The following is an 18,546-nucleotide window of genomic DNA, read 5'->3' as shown; positions in this document are numbered from 1 at the left end:
GGGGTCCAAAAATTGGAGACCACTTTTGAAAATACATCTATTGACAGAAGTGCAGTGTTATATATAGTATATAATTATGTCTTCAGAGTTGTATAAAGACCTTACATAATAAAGCGTTGTGTTTTATTACCGTACATTGAGCTATTTCTATCTACATACACCGTGGGTCACCTTGCATAGAATTCGGCATGTTGTTTCTACAGTAGCCTTAAACGGACAAACTGCTCTACAGAGCGCATTTTGTAAATGCGTTACACGTTTGAAAATGTGATGACATCTTAGTCCTGTGTCAGCCACCGTAGTGCTTCAAAAGGGAGGAGGGAGGGGTGGAGTGAGCCGTTGGTTGCAATTCGCAACCTCACCGCTAGATGCCACTAAATTTCATACACTGGACCCTTAAGTGATCTTAAAATGTAAGAACACATACAAATGAAGGGTAATAACAGGATCATAAAATGTTTTGGTCCAGTTTGAAACTCACGTTACCATGACCCATAGTGATTTAGCATGCGCACTCGCCGCTAAGCCACAGCTCAGACGAGACATCTGAATCCATTTCCAACCGGATTCAAGGCTTGCTTCAAATTTGGTCTCCACCTTAAAAAAAAGATTCCGTTTCTCTGCTTGTGGCGAGGTGAAGGTAATGCCTTTGGAGACAGATAATACCCTGACACTGTGCTCCCCACACTTTCTGATAGAACATCAAAGAGAAACAGATCATGTAAACACAGGGAACATCACATCAAAGCAGCAGACTTCATGTTTATACTCTCCGTCTCTTTCTCAAGCACTGTGGATTTCTACATTTACTCTACAAACAGGGTGAGTCTATACACCTTGGCTGGGGTAGACACCATATTCATTTTTTTTTTGCAGGAGAAAATGAGATCGTGGAAGATAGACGTGCAGTCTGTTAAATCAGTGCTGTATATTTGGGAGTGGGGGTAGGAATCTTTCTGGGGCCACAACAATTGGAGTACTGTTTATATAAGGGACTCAGAACAAAAGGAACAGCAGTATTTTCTCTATGAACAAATAACTGCAGTCAATCTTATTTTCTGTTCCGTTGACAGCCACAGATAACGCCTCTAACCGTAGTGACAGTGACTGGAGTAAGTATCAAAGATGGCGACGTCAATAACACCACAAAGTCAATTACCGTTGACACAACTGTTATTTAATAACTCCAATTGAAGCGCAGGTTCATCCATCAAATGTTAATTAACAGCAGCTTCAATGTTTTGTTGTGTATGGAGCGCAAATAAAAATTTCAAGGTAGACATTTGGGACACTTTTCTGTCTTATTCTTTTATTCATGGGTGAATGAATTCATGGGTTTATTCTGACAATTTATTCACTCTCATGTTGTTCAAAACCTGCGACTCTTTTTTTGTGTAGAACACAAAAGAAGATATTTCGAGAAATGCGGTTTTGTGTCCATACAATGGAAGTCAATGGGGGTCAGTGTTGTTTGGTTACCAACGTTCTTCAAAATATCTTCTTTTGTGTTTTGCGGAATAAAGAATGTCATACAGGTTTGTAATGACATGAGGATGAATCAATAATGACAGAATTTTCCTTTTTGGATGAACTATCCCTTTAAACTCTGCACACAAGCTTCTAGTAAAACGTTCCTTTGCATTTCACAGTAATGCAACCAGAAACTTTTGAAGTACCATATATGTACCTGCATGCAGATACTGTATACACAAACATCTAACGTCTCAGATAAACATAATGCTGCATATATACACGCACTGTGGGAAGCCGAGGCCGGGGAGGGGGAAGCATATATTATCAGAATGTTCCGGCAGTGGAATGTAAAGATATCTTCAAAGCTCGTCCAGACTGACATTCAGCTATTTCTGAGAGTGCGTGTGTGATAAGCTGGCAAATGAGACTGTTAAAGGCATATGAGCGGATGTTAGTCACAGACTTACACACTCTCTTCTCGCACGTACGCAAACTTGATGTACTGCAAACAAGGTGTGACATGTTTGCGAAAGACAACGGGATAACAATGGACAACATATCAGCAGCTTTGTGCAAACAGTCAATTGTTTATCAACTGATTAGAGACATTGAGCCACTATACAGCCGTCACATTTTAATAGCATTCAAAGGGGCAGAAATAATCCTAACTGAACAAAAGCAGCTTAAAGCCACTAATGATACCAAACCTAGACACTGTTTGTGCTAATCCACTCAAATCTGAGATATTGATTCAAAAGCGTTTCTCTTTTTATGACAAACCGTTTCATTAGACCACCGTATCATTAAGAGGCTTAATATGCTGTTTTCTTGTTGGCTGTCTGCTTAGCGTTTGGTGCGTGCACTGTAAAAACAAAATCCTGCTACGTCTGAGGCAGTGATGGCAGCTGTTGTTGTAAGAAATATGTATTAAATCATGCATTAAAATATGCCATTTTGGCACTTGTTATGATAAGTTTTACAGTTCATAATCATATTTCTTGATCGGATTTTGCCTTAAAACTGATAAAAACATAATAATGCAACAACTGTATGTTTTGTATTACACAAGCGAATGCCTTTATACTTCTTTCGCCAAAGTTAACTCATATATTTGAATTTGCAAAAGACTATATGGACTGTAAAACTATATACAAAGATTGCTATATTGTAATGTAAATGTTTTCTTAAATATTAGAGCTGTTAAATGATTAATCATGATCACATCCAGAATAAACGTTTGTGTCTACATAATATATTTCTGTGTACTGTTCTTGTTAATTTTGTATTCATAAACACATACACGTACACATACATACATATATATATATATATATATATATATATATAGGTTTAGGAAATATTTACATATATTTATATATAATTGAAAAAATATATAAACATTTATTGATTTTTACATTTGATGCATGTATGTGTATGTGTTTATAAATACAAAATAATACAAACATATATTATGTGATTAATCATTTAACAGCCCTATTAATTATAATAATAAATTGATGACAATAATGCTATTTACTTCCAATAAACAAATATTCACCCGTAATTTACCTTAAAATTACATGTAATGTTTGGTTTCATTTTACTTTTCACCATTTAAGGTAAAATACAGTTAACTGCATTATATTTGACCACTTTAGCTTTATTTCTCATATTTATAGTGCGGGGGAAAAAGCCTAGCGTGCGTGTTAGGTGTTAGATATTAGCAGATCTATCACTGCCGGCTCTTCCGGTGTGACGAGAACGGCAGATCCACGCAGTTGTAATCCCACTAAACAAGCCGATGGCAGATAGCCTAGAAGGTAGAAAACAAGCATCTGCTAGAGGAGTAAACAGCATGGCGGGGATAGAGGTGAAACGTGGCTGGAAGCCTGTACACACATTAAACACATCTCTGAGTGAGAGACACAGAGAGAGCGGGAGAAAGAGAGAGATTTTAAAATAATTGAGCTGACTAATTTAAACACCAACCACTTTAATACACAAGTTGAGGCGTGTTATGACATGCCGAATTTTTCCTGTTTACTTTGTGGTAATTGCTGTATACTTGACATGAGCCATATGTGATGTGTTGGATTGCAGTGATGAGGTAAATTATCAAGTATATTATGAAAACAGAATGCTTTTAGAAGGCATTAAAATGGTAACATATTCTTGTTTAGAATCTAAACACCAACAGCTTGTTAAAGGGACAGTTCACCCAAAAATAACAATTCTGTCATCATTTACTTGTTCCAAATCTGTATAAATTTCTTTGTTCTGATGAACACAGAGAAAGATATTTGGACGAATGCTTGTAACCAAACAGTTCTTGGCCACCATTGACTGCCATGGAAAAATGACAATGGTAGTCAAAAGTGCCCCAGAACTGTTGCTCTCCCACATTCCTCAAAATATAATTTTTTGTGTTCAACAGAACAAATACATTTATAAAGCAATGGTGGTCAAGAACTGTTTGGTTACAAGCATTTTTCACAAATATCTTTCTCTGTGTTCATCGGAACAAAGACATTTATACAGATTTGGAACAACTCGAGGGTGAGAAAATGAAGACAGAATTTCATTTTCGGGTGAACTATTCCTTTAATTTCATCCATTTCATGAGAAATGTTGACATAGAAAATGGACCGTGGTGTTAAGATTGGATTTAGTTAGATGTTGCCTTTACAATCTTTTAGCTAATGCAGCTGTGAATTATATAGCTTTTCTACGTTGCTATGTAATGTTTTTTAATATAATGAAAGCGTTTTATTGTCCTTTATAAATTAGTTTAACAGTTACTGGGGACTCTAGCTGTGTGTGAACTGTTTATGCTTGACTGCATTCCTCTGGAGTTTAGTTTACATGCAAAAAAACAGTAAAGTTTACAAAAAAAGATGAGAAGAATGTGAACAAAAACACCTGCAAGCCCAATGGAAGCACTACTGTTGTGCGAAAGAAAATGCAGAATTATGAAACAAAAAAAAAAATGGACAAGGAAAAGTACCAGTAAAGAAGCATATGTGTTTGTTACCCTAATGTGACATCATTAGTTTTGATATAAAAAATAATCTAAAACATTACCTCTAGAAGTTACTTTACCCCAATGCTGTGAGATACAGAGTCATCATGGATGTTCGTAGTCAAGCTCTTCACAAAGTTGCCCAATGCCTGAAGCACAAAGACAGGGCATACAGAATTCATAAGTCACCTCTTTCTAGTCTGGTGCTAACCTGTCTGTCCTACAAACTACAAACAATTTCTGCTCTGTTAGCCCCCCGGTGGAGCTCTGGGTTGGGTCAGGCACCTGGAACCTGGCCTGAGGAGGGTCCGATTTTTTTCTTTACATTCCAAGCATCAAAACTTTAAAGTCAAAGTCCAGGGAACAAGGGTTTTAATGCATATTTTACACTGCGAATCATAAATAATGAAAGCAGGCTGGAATTTGTATTGTATTCGTGAGCTTAAAGTTTAGGCTGAAATGTCAGAATGGATGTTGTGGAAAAGAGCGAACCTCCCTATACGTCTTTGTTTTTGCTTTGCGTTCTGTTTCTGTTGACGTGTTTTACCAACCATTACAGGATGTATATGCACTGCCTACCCGGCTGGCATCCAGACTTTTCTTTAATTAACTCGCAGGATGTTCTCTTTGACCTACTGTGCTCCGGAGGGGCTGACAGCTCATGTTGCACCGGAGCTGGTAATTGTCACCCAAAAAAGATTCATTCTTTGTTCTCTCTAAAGTAAGTCATTTCTCTTTCTCAACAAATTAATCCACTCCATCTAAAACCTGTTACCTGCCCCCCCCCATCTGAAACCCCTCCCTTCCTCCTCCACTCTTCGTGCTCATTAAACTATAATGCTGTTTAATCAGCTCATGGCCTCTGGAATAGATGTGTAGAGATGAGTAGAGAGGAAAACCAAATGGCTCACAGGTTGTTCTTCATTTCTCAGGATAAGGGAGTTCTCAGATATGTTTTATATAGGTGCCAACAGTGATGTTGTGCATACAGTGATTATATTATATTACTAACTATGCAGCATAAAAACAAAAACATTTTAATGCATCATTAATAAGGTATTAAAGATGTCAGTTTTCCAAAGTTGGACATCACTGTATCAAGGCAATTCCAGAGTTACTGTATGGATGTGACATTTTCAGTCAAAACTTGAAATATAAATTCTCAGAGAATGTATTTATTACCAATGTACTGAATCATCTGTGTATGTTTTACTAAACCCCTGATGACAGAGTCCAGACATCAGAAAAAAAGTCAGTCTGAGCATGAGTTTTACATTATAAAAGAGAGAAAAGTCATGCATTATGGATGTTACAAAAAATTACGCACATTTTTGAGGGACTTTGTAGGATTTATGTGAATTCAAATGCACAAACCATAAGCAATAATACCCAACAAACGGAGAGAGATGGCTCTTCATAGACCAAAAAATGTGTGTGACATTGTTAAAATCTCTTCTAAAAAAGTAGTATAGTGACAATATTTAGGTATTTTTCTCAGGAGGCAAAACTGAGAAGCTAAGTACTTGAAGCCTAAAATGGATGTTGTGTTTATTAAGCACAAAAATATGCACGTCACTTTTAAGCAAGTCTCCATTTCGTCTCCATTGCTGTGCACAATTAAGAGAAACAACGGAGATCTTAACACGTTCCCTATCGTGATTTGTCTTTTCCAATGGATGTTTTATCTTATCCGTAGGTTTAAACAACTCTTATACTCTGGCTGAGAAAACACAAGGCCAAACCTTTCTGCACTGTTTTTGACCAAACTTACATTCGGGCCATAAATGAAAGCACCCGCATGCAGGCAGGAGGCGTAAATAAAGTAAATTGCTATAAGATGCCATAACATGAGGCTGTTTGAAATAGAGGGTGAAGTGACAGTCATTTAAAAGCTCATCTGGCCAGGCTGGCATGGCGTTACTCAACAAGACAAATGGCTTGAGAAGTCAGCTCGCTGTAGAGGCTTCTCCAGCGGCTAGGAAAAACCTACTTAATAGATATTACAAAGCAGAAAGAGAAAGTTTTGCACAGGTCTGCTCACACAAGCTGTTTCTTAAAAGGCGCCCATGTTTCTTCCTCTACTGTATCTTTCCTCTTTTAGCCATCTCGGCACACTGCATTTTTCTCTAAACCTTTCATCACCTTCTCTTCCCCAGCTGCCTTCAACATCGCCTACACACACACAACTGCCTTGAACACGACTTCACAGGTAGATCTTCCTCTGGACACTAAAATAGAAGGAGCATGTAAGTTCACTGCATGTGACACTGACAAGGACAGTAGGGTAAAGAGAAGGAAAATATAGAGATTTCTATATTTGGCCTGTAACCGTGTAACTGATTTTCTGTTTGTTATTAGATTTGAGAAGGGAATCTGTGTGTGTGTGTGTGTGTGTGTGTGTGCGTGCGTGCGTGCGTGCGTGCGTGCGTGTGTGTGTGTAAAAGGGCAATGAAAGGGCAGTAAAGATGTGGAGGCTATTTGTGATAAGAAGGGTTGACATCAGCTGATAACACTGTGTGAGCCAAAACACCAGAATCTTTGAGCTGACAGTCATGTTTACATGCACACACACGGGCACAATCTCTCGCTCTCTTTCGCGAACCTTTCTGAGATGTCAGATTGGATAGCTAATGGCCCCATCGATGTGGAAATAGCATCTCAAAGCAAATAAGATGCTGATGTCTCTCAAACAGGAAGAAAATCAATTACACACCGTTTTTAGTTTTGCTGCTTTGAGACGTAAAGGCCAAACACAATTATCAACAACACAAAAACAAATACAATACGAACTATTTGATATACGTCAACGGACACTGTCTAAGAAAGTGCAATTGCATTACATAAATCGAACACCACAGCCGAAATGCATTTCACTTCAGATAGAAAGACAAGTTATTCTTTGATAACTTGTTTATTTTCTGAAGCTATAATTCACCTTTCAAACAAAAGATAAAAAGACACAACAAATAAAAAAAGAAGAATAGAATAGAAGTTAAAGAACCTTTTCAACAGAATGTTGACGAATGTCATGAATTGTTTAAGCGCTCGTCTCTTTTATAACTCTGGAGTTTTGTGGCTTTAATTTCATTGTATTGTATTTCATTGTAGTAAGCATGGTTGTGTATACCTAAAAGATCTGTAGCCAATGAAGTGTCATTGCTCCACCCCCTAACACCGTGTCTACACCGGACGTGGCACGATGCGATGCAACAAAAGACAATGGAACGCGTTAGAACCACTGATAATGACTGGATTGCGCCTAGAACGCCAAACCAACGGCAGGAGGTGAAGCCACAGAAAACAATCGTGCCGCCATCTTGGTATGCCCAACTGAAAGATCTAAAATAACTCGTTTTTCAGCTTTTTAGGCACAAGATAAGTTTTTAGTTCACATGTGTGTTTAAATTCATTGTTACTTCTCATGTTTTTTTCTAATGTTTATGTTTATTTTGGGCAGAATAGCGACGTATAGAAATCAATGTATAGAAGGTGAGTGTGTATTGCACACTGTTGTAATGGCACATATCTAGTAACCCCATATTACAGTTGTTACAATGCAAAATATTATACAGAGTACATATCACCAAAAGCTAATATTCTCTTATGGGCTTTGTCAATACTAATACATGTACAGTACATACTGTCAAGATGGCCTAGAACTGTATATACATAAGGGAATTCTGGTTAGAAGTTATATATAAACTTAATCTATCTTTATCCCCCTCAATCGCTCTTCTATCGATGGATCAAAAGAAACAACAACCAAGAAATATTTCATCCACTAGCAAAAAAAGTATTATTATTAAATTGGACAAAAATATCAATTACACAATGGTTTAATCTTCTAATAGATACTTTAACATATGAGAAAATGACCGCCCTATTTAGAAATAAAATGGCTGCTTTTGAAAAAATATGGAGCTCTCTTCTATTGTTCTAGGACAGTTGAACTTTAAACATAAATCAATGCATATAAACAAGTTGTGGATGTGTTGAACCTGTAGTGACTTTATTCTCCATAAATAGCTCTTGAGTGTATTTGTATGTGTGTCTTATATTTATGTGCTGTATGGTCATGTTACTGTGGTTTATGTTTTCAGTTGTTCTTTGCAGAGGTGGACAGTAACAAAGTAAATTTAATCCTGTCCTGTACTTAAGTACACTTTTTGAGTATCTGTACTTTACTTGAGTATTATTTTTTCTGAGTACTTGTACTTTAACTTCACTACATTTGAAAGACAAATATCATACTTTTTACTCCACTACATTTATAAAAGGGTCCAAAAGTAGAAAGTCATTTCTATGTAGCGGGTTTACCTGTGTGCGCAATTTTTCTGGCTTGCGAACTGCCAGGACCTTTTACTGTTGCCAAGTATTTTAGCTTTTCTAAGCTCGCGGTTTTCCGTTTAGCTTTGAATGGCCATTTGATTGTTTTTTTACGCAAATCTGGCAACCCTGAGATCTACTCCAATTAAGCTATTTGTAGTAAAACCACAGTAACTAAAAATTTACCATAGTTTCATTATAGTAGCTATAGTTTATGTTTGTAGTTAAACTATGGTGATACAAATGGTAATAAATCCAACAAACACATTTACTATATACAAGAACCTTACTATACTGGTAAATTGCTTCTAGAACTGGTAAAGGGAATTGAGGGCTAATGAGGATAATTAGGCTAAATGATCATACAGGATTATATCTAAACTAAACATGTATATGCTAAACATATAAAGCACTTAATACCACTGATACTGTGAGCTACTCAGTGTATTCAGTAGGTTGCTTCAGAGGCATAAGGTATACGAAAATAAAACAATGCACCACTGACATAAAGGAAATTTACTTTTAATACTTGAGTACTTTTAAAAGCACGCACTTGTGTACTTTTACTTAAGTAAGAATCTGTCTTTACAACTTTTACTTGTAGTGGAGTAATATTTGACCAGTAGTTTTCACTCAAGTAAGGAAGTTGTGTAATTCGTCCACCTCTGGTTCTTTGTATGAGCTCATTTGTCTTCACTTCATGCATTGTTTGTCCTGTAAGAGCCTGCTTATAATTTTTCTTTGTATGAGCTCACTTGTCTTAACTTCATGCATTAAAAAATAGAAATAAAGCTTCATGACTTAAGAACACAGCCTGTATTTAGATTTCAGAATAAGCACATTTGTCATATGTTGAGGCGTCTCGTTAGTCTGCTGATCTGATATGTACGCTACTGTAATTAAAATGAACGTAACTCACTCTATATCTATTAAGACGGGAAAATTCCCGACTTTAAATAATTAAACATTTCGATGCTTAAGACATTTGCGTTGTAAGAATGTACTGTGAGACCTTAGATATAAAAACGTTGACTGGTAAGCTACTGTTTTATCATTAATATGTTATTACTCCCTTTAATTTAATAGGACGTTTGGGCATACCAACATGGCGGTGCAGTAGCTTCAGAGTAATGACATCATGAGCAATCCAGTCTTTTATATAGATCAGTAGTTAGAACCCATTGTAATTTTAAATTTTGTCCACACTGGATGAGGCCCGACGCGACAATCCCATTAGAACAAGTCATGTGTCGTGTCGCTCTGCACCAGTTGTGTCCGGTGTAGACACGGTGTAAGAGTACTAATTGTGTTGATCACATTAGAGCTTTGTTTGCACTCACATCTCTAGCCTGTTGTGTTCGGTGCAGTGTATTAAATGTCTCTTTATAGCATTTTTGAAGATTTTTTCTTTCCTGTGATTCTCGGCTCAAGTGTTTACATCCTCTGACCCGTGTTCTTGTTTCTTTGATTGCTGTTTGTTTTTGGCCACAGCGTTTGATTATTATTGTTGGTTTGTTGGGCTTGTTTGAAGACCTCCTGTTTTGAACTACAGGTGATTGACTTGAGCTTGGTGATTTGAGTTGTGCAGTAAACCCTGTACTGTTTCACAGAGTTACATTTTTAAATATAGTATATGCTGTAAATGTATAGGCCAGCAGTCTATCATCACCCATCACTATTACCGCTGCTCATATTGGATTTCAGCACATCAAATATTAATTTCAAAATAAAAAAATGTATAGACAGATTGTGAGCTTTGTTTCGCATTTAGCAATGCATGAAAAACAACCCTGAAACCCTATGTCGTGATTCTGCCCCATCTTGTCATGTCTTTCTTGATCTTGTAGCAGGATCCCTTGTTTTATGTGAGAAAGCCATGAGTTGTTTACGTTTTTACATCTCATGTGCTTTCTCGTGTCTTGTCATTGGCCCCGCCCCTCTCGTTTCATGTATTGCCTCCCTGCCGTGTCTAATGTTTCCCACCTGCCCTCATTGATTACCCTTCGTTTGTCTTCCCTTTAAAATGCCTCTCATGTTTCATTGTCTAGTTGCTTGGTCATTGTATGTGGTGTCTTTGGTGGCGTTCCATGTTTGATGTATCCTGTGCTTACCTCTCTCCCCCATGCTGGTGTTCCTATTTGGATTGTCCCGTCAGTCTTAGTAAGTGTTTAGTTTGTCTAGTAATGTTAGTGTCAGTTAATCTACGTCCTGTTGTTTGTAATATTATCCTGTTGAGTTGTTTTCACCCCATCGCGGGTCTTTGTTTTGTGTTTTTGTTTATAATAAAATCTGTATTGTTAACCCCTTAATCCCCGCTGCCTGCAATTGGGTTCTCCTCACAATTCATGACACCCTAGCCACAACAATATAACATCAATGCCAACATACCCCAGCATTGCGGTAATGAGTTGTATTATTTAAAAAATGTATTAAATTTAAAACAAAAAAATTGTTCGTTTTGCATGTATGTAAGTGATTATGAAGCCATCACGAATCCATTTGCAAGCATGACAACACAATACAAAGACATTATCTGATTTGGCCTAACATGTTTTTGGTATTCATCCAACATTTAATTCCATTGTTTGGACGTATAAACTATAAGACACTTTAGTTCCAATCAGCAGCACTTCCAATGCAAATGAGCTGTTCTGTTTCCAAAGTCCCGTTGTGACTGAAACAAAGGCAATGATGACAATAACGCATGTTGTTTCATCAATTTCTCTTTTGGTATTTTGCTACAAGAATAGACACATAATCACTCATCTCCAGAACTCCATTGTCACTGTGAAATTTCTAATCGTTCTGTAACAGATCTGCGCCCACTGATTTACAATGGACGTAGAAGCCGGTTATAATTACTGTGTGATATATGGGGGTTATTATACCGTATTGAACTCTATCATACGAAAAAAGACCTCCATGCAATCCACCTCTGTAACAGTCTGTGGGGGCGTGATGCCTCCGAGCATTGAGGTGTGACAGACCCTTGATGAAGGACTTCATTTAGAGCTGTTTGTGCAGCGCTGGTCAGTCTGCTAAAAGCGACCTGCGGGGTTTCTCTGTAAAAGACCTCTCATTAGAGAGAGCGAGGCATTATGGAGTCTTCAAGCCCATTCGATGGCCACATACGGTTTTAGTGTTTGCTTTTGGAAGTTCTGTGTCTCGCAGGTGTATATCAGGTAAACTGTGGGCTAGCCACGGATAATATAAAGTCAAGGGGATTATTTAATGTGATATCATTTATCTCTTCCTCATTGAAATGTACAATATTAAGTATTGTCAAAATATTTAAGATGTTTATGGATGTGAAATTTTCAATCAAAACCTAATATATAAATTCTTAGAAAATGTTTAAAACATTCTCTAAGAATTTACATAAGTTTTGATTGAAAATTTCACTAGTGATTAGATTTTAATTTGCATGTGTCCGTTTATAAGAAAAATAACAAGTATGTGTTTGACAATTCTGAAAGCGGCACTTACCTTACTATGGGAAATCTTTGAATTTTTTTATTAAAAAAACTTTTAGAGACCTCACATAAACCTCCAAATACTGAGCTATGTATTTAAGCAGTGTGATGAAAACTTGGTAAAAACTTTTTTTCATGGTAAAGTTGGCCTTTACCCCATAACATTTTTATGTAATGATAATTTTAGAGACATAGAAAAGGTTTACAATTTTAATGCTCACATTTACCTGATTTGACATTACACTGTCATTAACTGTACAGTAGAACCATTGAGATGGACATCTGTAAATAACTGGAAAATATGTTACATTTTAAAAGTATTAAAATCCTTTAATTCTTTTAAAACCATTAATAATTTGTTGATTTCAACATATTGTGCAACCCCACTGTAAACTATTGCATTCAAACACCTACTGAATATGAAAACTAAAGAAATCACTCTGGTTTGCTTTAAAGAAAAGTTACGAGAATTAGTTTAAAGTTTACCTTTAATTTCAATTAGAGGCAAACAGTGGGTTTTGGTAAAACATGATAATTTAATTGTCAGGCTTACTAATGGAAAAAATGGAGAGATGTTCTGTCATGAAACAGACCTATAGGTCTACCTGCGGATTGTAAATTAGTTTATTAACTATTTAACTAGTGTGAAGACACACACACTTGCACAGAAGCAAGTAATTGAGTGAAACATGTTAATGTTACATCATAACATTGCCGCAGTTTGTTTCAGAATTCAGTAGTCAATGTTGAGCTTTTAAGATAATTACGTTAGCGATACAAAAAGTGCAAATGACTTCAATTTTAACAGATTCAGATTTCATTTTGATATATACAATTGCCATTAAAAATGTATTTTCTTCACCATTTACTGGTATCGGTTTGTGTCTAAACTCTGTTCCTGCAGCGAAGGTCTTGCAAAAATACAATGTAGTATATATTATATTGTATTTGTGAAAGCAGGGCATTACTGCAAGTTTCTTCCCAAACCCAAACTCTTTGGTACATGCTCTACGTAGCAGCTTCAGCCTTTGTGCAAGGAATTGTTTAGCAAGTCATCTAGTATGTGAAAGGGCCAGGGAGTGCTGCTAAAGTGACTCAGGCTGCCATGGGAAATTGGGGAACAAGACATTTACATTTATGCATTTGGCAGACGCTTTTATCCAAAGCGACTTACATTGCATTGTATTACATTTGTTTCTGACTATGTGCAATCCCCTGGGATCGAACCAATGACCTTGGCGTTGCTAGTGCCATGCTCTAACCACTGAGCCACAAGAAAGACAACGCTAATATTTTCTTGCTAACTACCCGTAAAAGCATAAAGCCAGCAGCACAGTTTTGTTTTTTTAAGCACTGTCTGTGGCGCTCTAATGAAAAATAATTTATTTCAGTTTATTCTCTCTAATTTTGTTAGCTGGTGTTCCTTTGGATGAACGCCATTCACATTAATCCTTGTCTACGCATTTAATACAATGCTAAAGGTTTATAATCACCATTATTATTTATTAATTTACTGTTTACAAGCATTTCTTCTGCACATTCCTTGAGCTGCTGTGAAAAGTTGCCAAAACCATAATTGTTCATTACTTCCTCATTTACCTATACATGTCCAGTCATTTTCTTGCATTTTCTTTGTTACCTACTGCTTTACTGTATGTGGCATTAAAGCAGCACTTAGACATTGTAAAGCCAGCCAACCCTCCCATAGAAACAGAGTGAGTTTTCTAACGCTATATGATTTCTATGCTTTCAAGGCTTCAGATGATAGGGTATTTGACTGTATTGTTTGAAATGGTTGCAGTAGCATGTGAAGTTTCTATACACAAAGTCAGCGGGCTTGAAAAGCAGACAGTTTTCAGTCATCATGCTTGCTGTGTTTTATTCAAGGCTTCAGATGAAGATCAGAGGTTTGCTGTCATGACAACTCAGTCTGTGTTCTGTAGAAATATTATAAAACATTACAGGATTTATGTATCCTGGAATTTGTGTTGTTCATTCTTTTAGCTCAGTAGTCGAAAACAATTAGATTACAGCAATGGGATGTGTCCCGCCAAACTACGCTAGAAATTTTGGAAGCAACTATGTCTATGCTGAAATTGTTCAACCCTGCAGATCCAAGGTTTAGCACTAGTTTAGTAGTTCTTGCACTAGGTCTCACTAGATCTCTCTTCTTAAGGAAAATGACTATTATACTATATTTTATACTATGTTGTGAGTTAAAGGTCCAGTGTGTAAAATGTAGTGGCATCTAGTGGTGCGCTTGGCCTCTGACACAGCTCTAATATGTTGTCACATTTTCGCTTCTTTGCCGAAGGAGATTGAAGCAATAAGCCCCGCGAAGCAGTGGGTTACAGTGCATTTTATAACAGCTAAGGGCGTTGTGGCACGACGTGAAGCGGAGTGCCTTAAACCCCCTTAGCTGTTATAAAATGCACTGTAACCCACTGCTTTGCGGGGCTTATTGCTTTTATAAAACGGTTATTCCATATACGTAGCAAGGTTTCATAAAATAAAGTAAATAAAGTGATATTTAGGCTATGTGGTGCGGTCAGCCGTTATAAATCGCAGAATTTTATAACGGCTTAGAACTCTGCTCAGCCAATCAGAATCAAGGACCAGAACTGACCGTTTTATAAAATGTATTTACAAAACGCATTCTGTGGAGAAGTTTGTCCGTTTAGGGCTACTGTAGAAACAACATGGAGAATTCCATGCAAGGGGACCCGCGGTGTATGTAGATAGAAATAGCTCATTCTAATGTAATAGAAACGGAACACTTCATTATGTAAGCTCTTTATACACCTCTGAAGACATAGTTATGTATATTATATTGTATTCCTGTCAATACAGCCTCCAAAAAATTACACATTGGACCTTAAACAATTCTATTCAACCACAAGGCAGTTACATAGATGGAAGAGACATGAGACGAAGTGATGATAGAATTAAACAGATTTTGCATACAAAAAGAAGTAATCTCTGAGCCTCCCTATACAGACCCAACATAAGATTAACAGTAATATGCATTAAAATGAATATTTGTAGATTAGTAAATGCATATAAAGGAAAGGAAAGAAAATACACTGTATTTTTTGTATGTTAAAAATGTATCCGTCAATTTTATGTACATTTGAACATGTGAAATACTAATACAGATTCCATCATATGAATTACTTTATATTAATATATAGATGGTTTCAGTGGATAGAACATTAACAATTGTTATGTAGCCCAAACTTAACTTCCAATAGACCTCAGCAAAGAATCAATAACTGCTGAGTAGTTTTAAATTAATGTAATACAATTAATATACAATAAATTATCAATATGAAGTAATATTGATATAAATTATATAAAATAAATGGTTGTATTAACCAAACACAAAACAGAAGTTAACTTCGGGCCAGGCGTGTGTGTCCTATGAAACCGTGTATACACGATGTATGTATGTACTTCTGAATTTCAGTCACCTCTAGCAATAGTTTTCTGGTTACCAATTCTATTGTAATGATGCACAATATCAGTCAGTCATATTTAGTTTTATTTAGTAAGTGAACGTGACTGAAAATAGAAAATAAACAGAATACAGTCATGTTCAGCTGATCATGTGATTTTAACTAGGCAGCACCCATGAGGTGACCAGTTCCGTGTAAAATAAATCCCGTTTTAATAGGCTACTAATAATAGGATACTAATATAACTAGATTCTTCAATTTTATGTTGTCAAATTACCTTCACGACTGTACACGAGTTTAAGCTTTTTTCCTCAAGTATTCAATTTCTCAAGGGTAAAACTTTGGTGATTGGGATAAATGACTGAGTGCACTTTGTACATAAGGTCAATAAACTCTCCTAATGTCAGTGCGCTCCTACATTTAGAGATTCAGTCAGCTGTACTAACTGGATGTGTTTGGCCCTCTCATAAATCCTCGGTACCACGTTCAAGGCTGGATCCACCGCTGTGTTTTAGAGGCACAATTTTAACAGGTTCCTTGGGCAGCGATGTCTTGTTCTCCGTGCGGTGGCTCAATCCTGTCATAAAGCTGTTGACCCTGAAATGTGTAGAAAAGGTTCCTGCCTGGTTTTGTTCCCAAGCCCAGCTAATTGTTCCCTGCGGACTTGTCACGTGAATCAGCCTCAGGCCTGTAGCATTAATCCGCGCGAGTCTCGCTGAAACCGAATTGCTCTCGTGTGTAAATGTAACTCTATGAAGTGCCCACACGCGCTGCGATATGTACTACTAGAATCATCAGCCTAAGATAGTCGGAAATTCATTTTGAGGGTTAAAGAAGAAAATAGACTGAATTTCAGCGCCAGTAGAACAATGGTTATGTCATCCGTGTGCGTATTCTGTGAAGTTGCTGTGAAGAAATGTCAAAACCATCGTATGCTCTATAAAAGGGAATAATCAAACTGCTTTGCTTGTGAAATAGAGCACTCACTCAAGCAACTCCACTGCACCCCCTTCTGAGATTTTTGGTCCATTATGCGGTTTTATCCTCTTTTTTATATTTCTGAATACACTGATTGACAGTGGGGGGCGTCATTATCGCAAACTGCCTGAAGAATGAATCAGTGCTATTACACAATCAAAGAACAAAAGACTGGTGATTTTAAAGTCTCTCACCTTTCATTAGAACAGGTTTCAGGCTATAGAAAATCCGAATGTGGACTTCTTTCTTTGGACAAGCCGCTATTGTCTGGAGTATTTAACGGAGTTCTGTAAAAAGGATGTTTTTACTGTTTAGGCTACCTGTTGCTCACGATGGCTGAAAAGGTACGTGAGGAATCAGACACTTGGTGCTTTTTTGGCTGAATTGCTCATGAGATGCAAAGAAATAATGAAAGATTGCTAACTCGTACTCACAGCTGACCTCTGACCCTCTCTCTGTTACATGTGGGCGGGCACAGTGTGGGCAAAAGCTGCACTTTGATTGGACGGTAGATGGCTCGTGAATGACTGGCAGAACTTAATGAGAGCCCAGGAGATGTAACCCGACAGCTGTTTGTTTGCTGCTAATGAGAGATTGGTGGAGGAGAGAGAAAGACTCACATACTGGAACTCTTTGAAAAAAGCTGCCTGGCAGAAATAAAGGAGTCCTGCCTCTCCCCGAGGGCTGGGTATGGGACCGTTCAGCGGTGCACCGCTCTGGAAGCTCCTGAGTTCTGCCACCACTGTTCCCCATCGGTCGGATTAGATGTTTGCTCAGAGACCAGGGAGATGTGGTTCGAGAAAGCTTTGCTTCATCTGTGATTATTTTGTTGAACACATTCCTATTGATTTATGTAAGATGACTATATAAAGATGACATTATGAACGGATGAAGAAATTAAAAAGATGAACCATTTTAACACTTTTGTGAAAAAAAAACACACTAAAAAGTGAAAACATGCAGTTGTTCATGTAAGTTTCTGTTTCTACAGTATCTGAGCCAGACCATTATGTAAATAGAGTAATGTATATGATGCACAAATATAACCTAATGTTGTCATAAAATAATGTATTTGTTAATAAATAATACATATAACATAAATAAAAAAGAATATATTTTGATTAGCATGTTTTTATATGCAGCATTTTGAAAATGTGATGTTTGTTGTGTATCTATAATAAAAACGTTATTGCCAAATGCGTAGGTACACAATCCTATTGACATGGTTCTTTTTGAGCATTTATAAAGACACCTCAGCATGGTGTAAATAATTAACCGCGTGGTTTATGACAAAAAAATCTTAAACGTCTGTCGCACTCTTTCCAAAGGACAAACTGCCTGCTGTCTTCCTTTTGTACAGACCTTATCTCTGCTGGTGGGAGCTGCATGCGTTTAACAGACAGCATCAAGTGGCATGCTGTTACACCCCTGATACATCTACTGTATAAAATTGAGGGGCTAAAAATATCAGGTTGAATTATCCATTTTCCAACGTATACTCCGAATTAGTTTGTGCTTTACTGATCACATACAACCACTTTACAGTTTTGGCAGACCACAAAGCACTAGAGTATACATTCACAAGACACACATCTTAAAAAACATGCAGGCGAATTTCTAAAGAGGGTTCATGAGTATAAATGTTAATATAAGTCTTGAATGAGATGAAAGCAAACTGGACCTGAGCATAGAACCTCACTCAAGCTTTAAATCACAATGCAAGCGTATATAACTACCTGTTTGCCTGTGAGGTAAGCAGCCATTTATATTCTCTTGTGTTCTGATCGACAGAACCAAATGGAAATGCTACTAAATTTACAGA

Source organism: Triplophysa rosa, linkage group LG22 (assembly GCF_024868665.1).
Source record: "Triplophysa rosa linkage group LG22, Trosa_1v2, whole genome shotgun sequence".
NCBI classification, from domain to species: domain Eukaryota; kingdom Metazoa; phylum Chordata; class Actinopteri; order Cypriniformes; family Nemacheilidae; genus Triplophysa; species Triplophysa rosa.
The sequence above is the reverse complement of the archived record's forward strand: the minus strand, read 5'-3'. Positions refer to the sequence as shown.